The sequence below is a fragment of the Schistocerca americana genome, chromosome 3 (assembly GCF_021461395.2).
Source record: "Schistocerca americana isolate TAMUIC-IGC-003095 chromosome 3, iqSchAmer2.1, whole genome shotgun sequence".
NCBI classification, from domain to species: Eukaryota; Metazoa; Arthropoda; class Insecta; order Orthoptera; family Acrididae; genus Schistocerca; species Schistocerca americana.
The window spans coordinates 215678308-215688375 of NC_060121.1; the positions used below are offsets into that span (position 1 = coordinate 215678308).

Genomic DNA, 10068 nt, shown 5'->3' on the forward strand with positions numbered 1-10068 from the left:
TTGACTAATACAGTAGGCATACCTTTTGTACAACACATGTAACCGTTATCAGATTTAGAATGATAAACTGTATGAACTAACCTGAGATTTACGTGACCTGATGTAGTGAACCCTCACAAGACACAAGGCTGAATATTTACCTGTTGACTCATATTATTAAGAGTGCTTTTGTAGAATGGAAAATTTTAAGTCAGGGTTTGATTTTTGACAGAATTTACATTTTTGATTGCATTATGTTTAGAGAAATAATTTGACTTCTTAAACAAAAAAAAGGTTTTGTTTTTCAGTTCTTGTCAGAATACCAGTTGCTGCTTCCACGATTAGGACAATGCCAGTAACAGCAAGCAATATTTGATCTGTAAAAGGAACAGATACAAAATTAATTAAAAGGCATATTTCCTGGTAACATACGAACAATCTATTCCATTTGTAAAGTTTGTTGGACATACCATTTATCTGCACACTTTGGATGTCAAATAGCTGAGTTTTGAGGTGCTGTGAATGATTATCCAGACACTCACTACTTTGTATCTAAGTGTACTATGAGGTAATGTTGGAAAGCATCTGTTGGATATCAAGCAGCAGGCATATCCAAAATCAGGGTGAAATTTTCATGAATCTTCCTGGCAGATTAAAACTGTGCTGGATTGAACTCAAACACGGGACCTTGCCTTTCTCGGGCGAGTGCTCTGCCAACTGAGCTACTGACGGTACTGGAAGAGGTAAAGCTGTGAGTGTGGGTCATGAGTCATGCTTGGGTGGCTCATTGGTAGAACACTCTCGAGAAAGGCAAAGGTCCCGAGTTCGAGTCTCGGTCCGACACAGTTTTAAACTACTAGGAAGTTTCATATCCAAAATCATTGCTCGACTATGACGGAAGTTTGAATTATTGCACAGGCAAATCAGATCACTTACAGCATGACAAGACTATCTCCTTAGCCTAACTGAGATAAATCGAACTCTTAAATGCAATTCTGCAAGTAACTTCGGGAAGGTGATAACTAAAACTATACACATCTTACTGTTAAACCATTGGTGAATAATTTTGATTCGTATTAATGTTTCTCTCACAAAAGTTCTGTTGCTACATCATTCTCGACATCTGGGCCATTGTTTCTTCTCTAGAGTAAGCAACTTCACTGGATATCTAAAAAAAAAATTGCAGCTTTATTTTTAGTTGCTGTCCCTGGTTGGGAATTTCACCTGCCCTTGCACTATGAAATTGTTGTTGAGCAACCACTTCTCATAATCCTCCTTGGAAATCCACTTACACCCATTGGATTATATCTTATACTACTTATCATCCCTTCCCTTCTCCTTGTGGCTACTACACTTGCCAAGTGCCTAACTAATGTACCATGCTTGCCATGTTCTCTGGGGCAAGGCATGTTTCATAATAGTAATAATTTTTTTCGTCTGATGTGGACACTTCTTCCATTAGTTATGAGACCAGTGCTTTTCGTTTTATTGCATACATTATAACAAATAGCTTTAGTTTGCAAGTGTAAATTTATTTTTTTATTTGTTCAAAAAAAAGTTATGAGCTAACCATACTAGGTATCTTAAACGGATCTTTCAAAGAACAGAAATGTGCACATCAAAATTAATCCTATAATTACTTCATCTCTGCATAACTACTGCAGCCTACATTTGCTTGAATGTGTTTACTGTAATCAAGCTTAGTCCTTCGTCTACAGTTTTGGCCCTCCCCCAACGACATGTCCCTCCATGAACAGATTGACTATTCTTTTGTACCCCAGGATGTCTTATCAACCAGTGTCTTCTTTTAGGCAAGCTGTGCCCTAAATTTATTTTCTCACCAATTTGATTCATTAATCGACTGCTCTACCCATCCAGTCTTAAACATTCTTCAGCAGCACCACATTTCAAACACTTCATTCTTTTCTTGTCTGAGCTGTTTATTGTCCATATTCCATTTAATACAAGGCTATATTCCTGATAAATACCTACAGAAAATACCTCTGGACACTTAAATTTGTATTTGATGTTAACAGGTTTCTCTTTTCAGAAATGCTTTCCTTCATATCGCCTGTTTGCATTTTACGTATTCTCTACTTCTATCATCTTAATTTCTTAATTAAATTTGAGGAAATTCCATTACTCTTGCTTAGCTTGATATTCATCTTAAAACCTCATTTCCAGGCATTATCCATTTTGTTCTTGATCTTCCAAGTTGTTCTATCGGCTGACCTTAAAGTTTTTATTTCTTCAATCTAAATTTTAATTTCCTTTACAAATTTTTCTCGTGTTTTATGCTGCTTGCTCAGTTTAAAGATTGAATAATATTGGGAGTAGGCTATAACACTGTCACATTCCATTCTCAACTGCTGTTTCCCTTTCACGTCTTTAGACTTGTACAAGTTCCATCTGGTTTCTTCATATCGGTAGGATGTAAATTTGTGATCATTATTGAACATGCCATTGATGAGAGAGATTCATTGTTGCTATTTGAAATCAGGCTGGAATCTCCAGTTGGTTTTATTGCTTGCATCTATCCTGTTTACACGTTACATACAGCAGTGAAGATTTTTTAGTCTTGGCATTGTGACTGATTTTGTGTGTGGTTATTTGCAGAGATAAAAAAATACATAGATGAGGACCGAATGAATGATGGGTAAGAAACATGTGGAAACAATATGGGTGCCTATCACTGAAGATGCAAAACTCAAAAGTCCAGGTGGAATCATATTCAGCAGTGTCAAATGGCCAATGCTGCTTGTAAAAATGATGAATGACAGTGGTTTCAAAGTTACTTATAGATCAGTAGTGAATAAATTCCACATGCAAAATACTGACATAACTTGACAGTTATTGGAAAGTGTAGCCTGCTTTGTCAGAAAAAGTATCTTTCATTAACATTACGACTGCATACAAAAAATATTACACTATCTTACTTTATTACTTTTTTTTTACTTTTGAACTGCAGGCTCAAGTAAAGAAAACAGACTGTTCTGTTAATTTGTAGAAAGCCGATAAATATACACTACACTGAGAACACTTAATTGCTTCACAAATTTCTGTCCACACACACACACACACACACACACACACACACTCTCTCTCTCTCTCTCTCTCTCTCTCTCTCTCTCTCTCTCTCTCTCTCTCTCTCTCTCTCTCTCTCTCTCTCTCTCTGGTTGGCAACAGGACTGTGATGATGATGATGATGATGATGAACTGAGTTGGTGTCCCTCCATAATGATGGATTGAGCTCAGAAAGAGGATAAGATATTAGTATTATTTTCATTTTATCCATTATGAATGACAAACTGCAACTGTGATTGGTATTATTCTTTGTATTTCTCTCATTTTAAGTTTTCCAGAAAAAAAATCGTTACTGCCTGGAAGTGTGCAGTGAAATGACAGGTGTTCCATTAATAAGTCGTATTTCTTTTTTACTGCACACCTACAGTATTGTATTTAAGTATAACTTAACATATGCTTTTTAATACACTTTAAATTAGTTTCAATTTTTTGGCAGTTAATGATGAAATTTTATTCCTTAGTAGAAAATACTGGTTAGAGTTTTATATTTATTCCTTTTTTGGTAAATGTAGGTACAGTATAGATGATAATGATGATCAAATACTCAGGGACAGAGCAGTTTCTGCAATATTTATCAAAGTTATTTATTATTTGCATAACTGAAAGGATAATATTCTCATGTAATATAGTTAAAATTTCCAGGGATTTCGAAAGATCTTTGCAGTGAACCACATTCCTATTTCTTATTGTTGTTTTCATGGTCCTTTTCTGTAGTTTGAAAGCTCTGTTTATATTTTCTGCATTTCTTCCCTAGAAAAATCCATTGCCAAGAATATTATGTACATATGATTAATATGTAACTAAATGGGACTGATATTGCATTGAGGGCAAGTCTCTAAAGGAATAATATAAAAACTATGAAAACTCCTCTCGAACAGGCCATGAACGCCCAACAATACCAACTGGCCGCCATGTCATCCTAAGCTCACAGGCGTCACTGGATGCGGACATGGAGGGGCATGTGGTCAGCACACCGCTCTCCCAGCTGTATGTGTTTCCGAGACCGGAGCTGCTACTTCTCAGTCAAGTAGCTCCTCAGTTTCCCTCACAAGGGCTGAGTGCATCCCGCTTGCCAACAGCACTCAGCAGACCGGATGGTCACCCATCCAAGTGCTAGCCCAGCCTGACAGTGCTTAACTTCGGTAATCTGACAGGAACCGGTGTTACCACTGCGGCAAGGCCATTGGCCAAAGGAATAATATGCTGCGTTCTTTTTATGCAGGCCTATACCCATTTATAAACTACAGAAGCTAACGCTGAAAAATACTTAAAAATATTATTAGACGGCAAAAAATTTTAAAAATTAAGAGGACATGTAACAGCTACTTAACTTTTGCACATATGATGATTATATATGCATATGGTATCTGTGGAGGCTTTAAACTATATTTGTTGATGGATCAACAACATTTAAATCGGATGATTCTAGGCTACATGACATGTCGTGCGACTGTTCCGTTTAGTTCTAAGAGTGACACTGCCACATCTTTAACTTCAAAATTTTGGGTGTGTTGGGTGGTCTGTGGAGATATTCGTAGTATAGAGATTTAATTTCATTGATAATATTTTCCGTCTGAACTGAAATGCATGGTCTTTGTTTTCTAAATGTTCTTTGTGACTTTGTTGTGTATTGGGTGATAATAAAGGCCTTTGAGGGTTTTGCTTAATGTATTTTCGTTCTAATATGAATTTTGCTTCAAGGGTAGCCATATTTTAAGTTTGTGTTATATCTACTTGTTGTACCATAATGTTAGGTATAAATCTCATTTTCCTATTCCTAGTGATTTTAGCTTATTTAATGAAATATTTTAATCAGCAGTATCAGAGGGTCAGGCAGATCAAAGAATACGCATGTAATACACTTTTCCTTATCAAGAGCATCAGGTACCACTTCAGTAAATGCTGTTGTGGTTGGTTCTGTATTTCTGCCATCTCCGAACCCAAACTTTGATACACTTGGAAGGTTGTGTTTATACAGGTAATTTATTACTCTGTCCTCCATAACTGATTCTCCCTTGGCATTATCTTTCTTTAGCAGAGGCACAATCCTTGCCTACTATAAATACTCAGGAAAATTCACTGATGTGGATGACTTATTATATTTGGTAAGGTAGCTTATACACACTATTTGCTTTGTTTCAGTACATAGTTTGGTGCTTTGTCTAGAACTGCCAACATTATTTCTTTTCCTGACTTTATAGGTATGTGGTGATACATAATGCACAATAATTTAAAGGTGTTATCTGTTTTTGGGAATTTGTGTTGTAATTTCTCTGTGACATTTGAAAAATGGTTATCCACAAAGTTTGATAGGTAGTGTGGATTATATATTACTCCGTCTCAATCCCTTACCTGCATGTTACTATCTTTGTTTTGTCATCCAGTTTCCTGTTTTTACCATCCTTAGCTGCCTTTACTCTGTGTATTGTATATGTATTGTATACTACTTTATCATCAGATGACTTTTTGCAGCAATCAACACCCTCCTATTAGTTTTTTGCAGTAGATATTTAAGAGCTCTGGCTCACTATGACTCTTTTTCATGGAGCCAAAGTCTTCAAGTGTGTGGAAAAATTATCTGTTGGATTCTGTTATCAATTTGTTTTTGTGAGACATTGCTAGGAATATGGGTACTTCAGGAAAAGTCTTTTGAAAATTTATTGTAAACAACATTGAGAAAAAGAATTTCTTTTACATTTACATTTGTCAGTCTAGATGTTTCATCTCAACTTTGGTTTGCTAGTTCTCTTGAAAAATCTTGCATTTTTACTTCTGATAATCCTTTTGCATGCCTGCAGTTTATGGTTTTTTTTTTTTCAGGGAGGCTGTGGTTAACACACAAGAGTTTTTTTGATGACGTATTACATACTCAGCTCGTGTATTTGCACTACAGTTTTGAGGCTTGCACATAAAAATTTCTCATACATGTTTTTAATGCCATCAGCACACCTTTAATTACTGTCTCAGTCTTTTCTTATCTCTTTGAAACTGAAACTGAAAGTGAAATTTCTTGCTTTATTTATTATTCATTTGCTCAGTTACATGACCCACTCACCTCCTTTTAATTCTCTTTACACCCATAATTATTCTATTCTTTACAGATCAGAATGTTCAGTGAATTAATTGTTCTTGTCCCTTATAATAATTCTTAACATGAATCTTTCAATCGCTAATTGTGCAAGCAACAGTTTTTGAATGATTTTATGTTACAAGTCTATGTCTCACTGCGATGTGCAAAACTAGCAATACACACTGATGCTATGCTTTCATTTTCACACACATCAGAAATTCAGTTTAGAAGACTCTATTCTATTGCGTTTTTCAGTTATATCAAGTGAAACCATAAGTATGTGTTACTATTGTCTATTACAAGGAAAATTGAAAAGTAAAGGCAGATTTTTAAAATAAATTTTTATAGGGAAAATTACATTGCAAGTAAAATAATTTCTTTCCATAATTTCCCAAAACCTCTTTACATGTGATCTTTTAATTGAGGAGCTACCTAATTCTGTCCTGGAAGCAGCTTTGTGGCATTGTCCAAAATCTACTCCTGCACCACGTCCACAAAACCATAATCTGATGAAAACTTGAAGTTGTGCTGGTACTCCTTCTCAGACCAAAAAAGTGAAAATCACTTTGAGCTAGGCTAGTTGTTCCAGCAGCTCAAAAACAAACTTCTGAATGCCCTTGATCCTTTTCCCAGCTGTATGAGGGCAAAAATCACATCTGTTGAAGGCTTCCCTCTCCTTTTTGTTTTGATTTTAGTGTAGGCACTTGCTGTATCTCACAGTAGCTATCACTATTCACTGTTTGATCTTTCAGACTGTAATGACTCTTCGTATGATACATGCCGCCGTTGTGTACTTTTGGCTTTTGAACTGTTTTGGTGTTTTCGGAGATGGGTGTTTCCACATCTTGCTTATCACTTACTCTGTATTACCTAGTGATGGACTCACAATTCATCTGGAGGTATTTTGCAGAACACTTAAATGTGCTTTCCTCATTTTCAAATGCAGTGAGCACAAAGATTGCAATAGTTTAAACAGTCATGGGTGACTGCAAATGATAAACCATGGCTAATGTTCAACTCTGGCATGATGGCCACCAGAAACCATTCACGCAACTGTTTTGTGATGTTCTTGTCCAATTTGGAAGAGGATGGCCACTCGAACTCTGTTGCAGACATATACACGTCCACTTTAAAGTAATTTTGTCATTCATAAATTTTTCCACTCAGTTTGACAACTACCACCATACTGTAGCTGCCTTTTGCTAATAATTCTTGCAGGTTTAGCCCATGCAGTCTACAGAAAATACGTGACTCCCTTTATTTCTTTTCTGCTGCACATTGACAAATGGGCACTCACTAATTTCTGAAAGCACCAGGACTAGAGACATTCACTGAACCAACATAACTATTGCACAGGAATGACAGTGAGATTAAGGCATGTCATCACTGAGTCAATACTATGGGACAGGAAAAAAAAAATGCTCTTAGTCTTTAATTTGCCTTCATACCTTTTATTTTTATAAAATATGTTTTCAGCTTTGTGTGTGTTGATCTGTGGAAGATTTAAATTAATGGGGAAGTGGTAGATATTACTGGTTTAATTTCAGCCATTGATGCAACTTAAGCCACTCACAAAGGGTGCAGTTCAAAGTTTCACACCAAAACTTGTTGTCAGTTTGAAGGCATGATCAGGATGTTCGTAACTTGTGTAACAGTGGATTGCAGAAAACTCCCATAAGCCAGTTTGCTAATTGTATTTTGAGCATTGCCATCCAAATTATGAAGTTACTGATGCAAATACATTGGTTTTGGAAAAAGTTTGAAGTATTAACAAAGCAAAACACCCTTTTTTACCTGTTATGCAACTTTATTATGGTATTATCTAAGGTTCAGATTGAAAGCCCATTCTCTAGTACAGAACTGATCCTTTGGCTCATAACCCAAAATCAGTCATACATCAATAATGAAGCTGTGAAACATGGCACAAAAGTGTGTCTCTTAGGTAAAATGATATAGAATGTTCCACCAAGAACCTACAGCTAACTCCGTTAAAAGTTTGAATTAGGTTCAGATCCGTAGTTATATATTACAAAGGAGGAAATATTATCCAGTAGATTTGGTTGGAAATTGTGACATGCAGCGTATGCCATATAAGACTCAGATTTGTTAAGAGATGTGCAAATGTGCCATTTCATCTCATTTCCAAAGCAACCTCACACGAAGTTACTTGTATTACCCTTCCACTGTGTAAACCCTTCATGATGGAAATAATCTCTTGCATCCAATAATTACTTTAAAATTCCTCTGACACAGTGATCCCTGAAATGCAACATAAAAGGCAAACTCACACTCATTGTTTGTGTAACATTATGTGGCATAACTCTTATGTGGACAATTCCAAAGTGGTTAACTGAAGTCTAAATTTTCTTCATCGTCTTTTCAACCTACAGCATACATTATATGTAATATATAGAAGATATAGTAAAGCTGTCCTCTACACAACAATTCGTCCAAACACTGCAGTGTTTTGTGAAGTGTGGTCTTATTTGAGGTGGTATGCCTTTGCCTTCATCCAGTCTTCACACATCGTACACAAATCAGTGGCAGATGTGAAAAAAAGAAAATGTGACAGAAAAGTCCTATAACCGACTAATGAAAGATTAAATTTTCAACCATTGGACTTTTAGTCTGATATTTACCCAGTGAACCACAAAGTCAGATGTAATACATCCAAAATTCTATATGTACACCTTGTTACTTCTTGTTTCTATGATTTTTTTAATTAGAAATATAATTTTACCATATTGTGATATGTTAGAGTATTCAGTATACAAATAATTAATTTCATGCCTTCTGTAAATAGTACATGTAGAATAATAAATTTCTGCACTCTTATGGAAGATTCTGCTGGTACTTGGATTTCACAACAAATTATAAAATGAATATTATTGTGGAACAGCAATACTGTGTATTTAAGATTTAATATTGTTTCCTCTTTTATGTAGGTAGTTACAACAAAAAAATCAGAATTCCATGTCTGAATCTTTAGTTTTAAATTTTACAGTGTAAGATATCCAGTAATTTACGCAGATTGTCATAAATAGATGACTATATAGTCTCTGCGTGTGTTTCGGAGAGGGGGTAGGGCAGATCGGCGGTATGCGTATAAGAAGTAAAGGAGAAGGACCGAGGATCATAGAACGAATAGTTTTGGAAATTAATTACTCCGTTACCGTATGGAAAATGCTGAACAGTAATCACGCATTTCAGCTGTCGGCTGTATCCTTGATATTTCGTCGTTTCGATTACCGTTTCTGGTTCTCTCTTAGTTTCCACGTTTTTTCCCATATTTATTACGCACTTTTACGTTTGCACCATAGTTACTATATATGCAAAACCTTCGTTTTTGAAAAGGAACTCTTGCGCTTTGAAGCCAGTCAAATACTAATAAGGATCCCTCATGACGATACGGTACCGGTACACTACAATATTTAAAATTTGCATCGAAAATTAATAACTGTTGTGTAGTGTTCGAAGCCACGGTTTTCGGAGGATTGGTTACTCACAGAACGCGTATGATCGTTAGTCGCGAGTAAATTCTGTTTTAACCGCAATTTATCCTTACAAAAGGCACGGGGATTGGACATTCAAGACTTTCTTTACCATGTGTCGTCTGTGAACCCTTTTTCTCACTTGTATTTCAGAGAATCGTGAGCATTTTACACGACGTATTTGAACATTTCACACGACGTATTGAGGAAAACAGTGTGGTCTGCCTTTCTAGCTGAAGTAGTAAATGTGGAAAACTGTCATGCAGTTCTCTTCGTGTACAAATCCACACATAATATGCAACGGAGATGTGTATCTTGCGGTTTCGCTGAGGAATGCGTGCTACGCCATGTAATATAACATAAGACATTAGGAACGTCGGCATATCTAAGTAGAAAAATGCAGTGGACGACGTTATACTCCTCAGAGGACTGAAACCGACGTGC

The 10068-nt window shown here is 36.1% G+C and overlaps 1 pseudogene; it reads right to left on the minus strand.

Annotated features, from left to right (window-relative positions):
- Window positions 1-4133: 4133 nt before the first annotated feature.
- LOC124607786 lies at window positions 4134-4251 on the minus strand (annotated as a pseudogene).
- Window positions 4252-10068: the final 5817 nt, after the last annotated feature.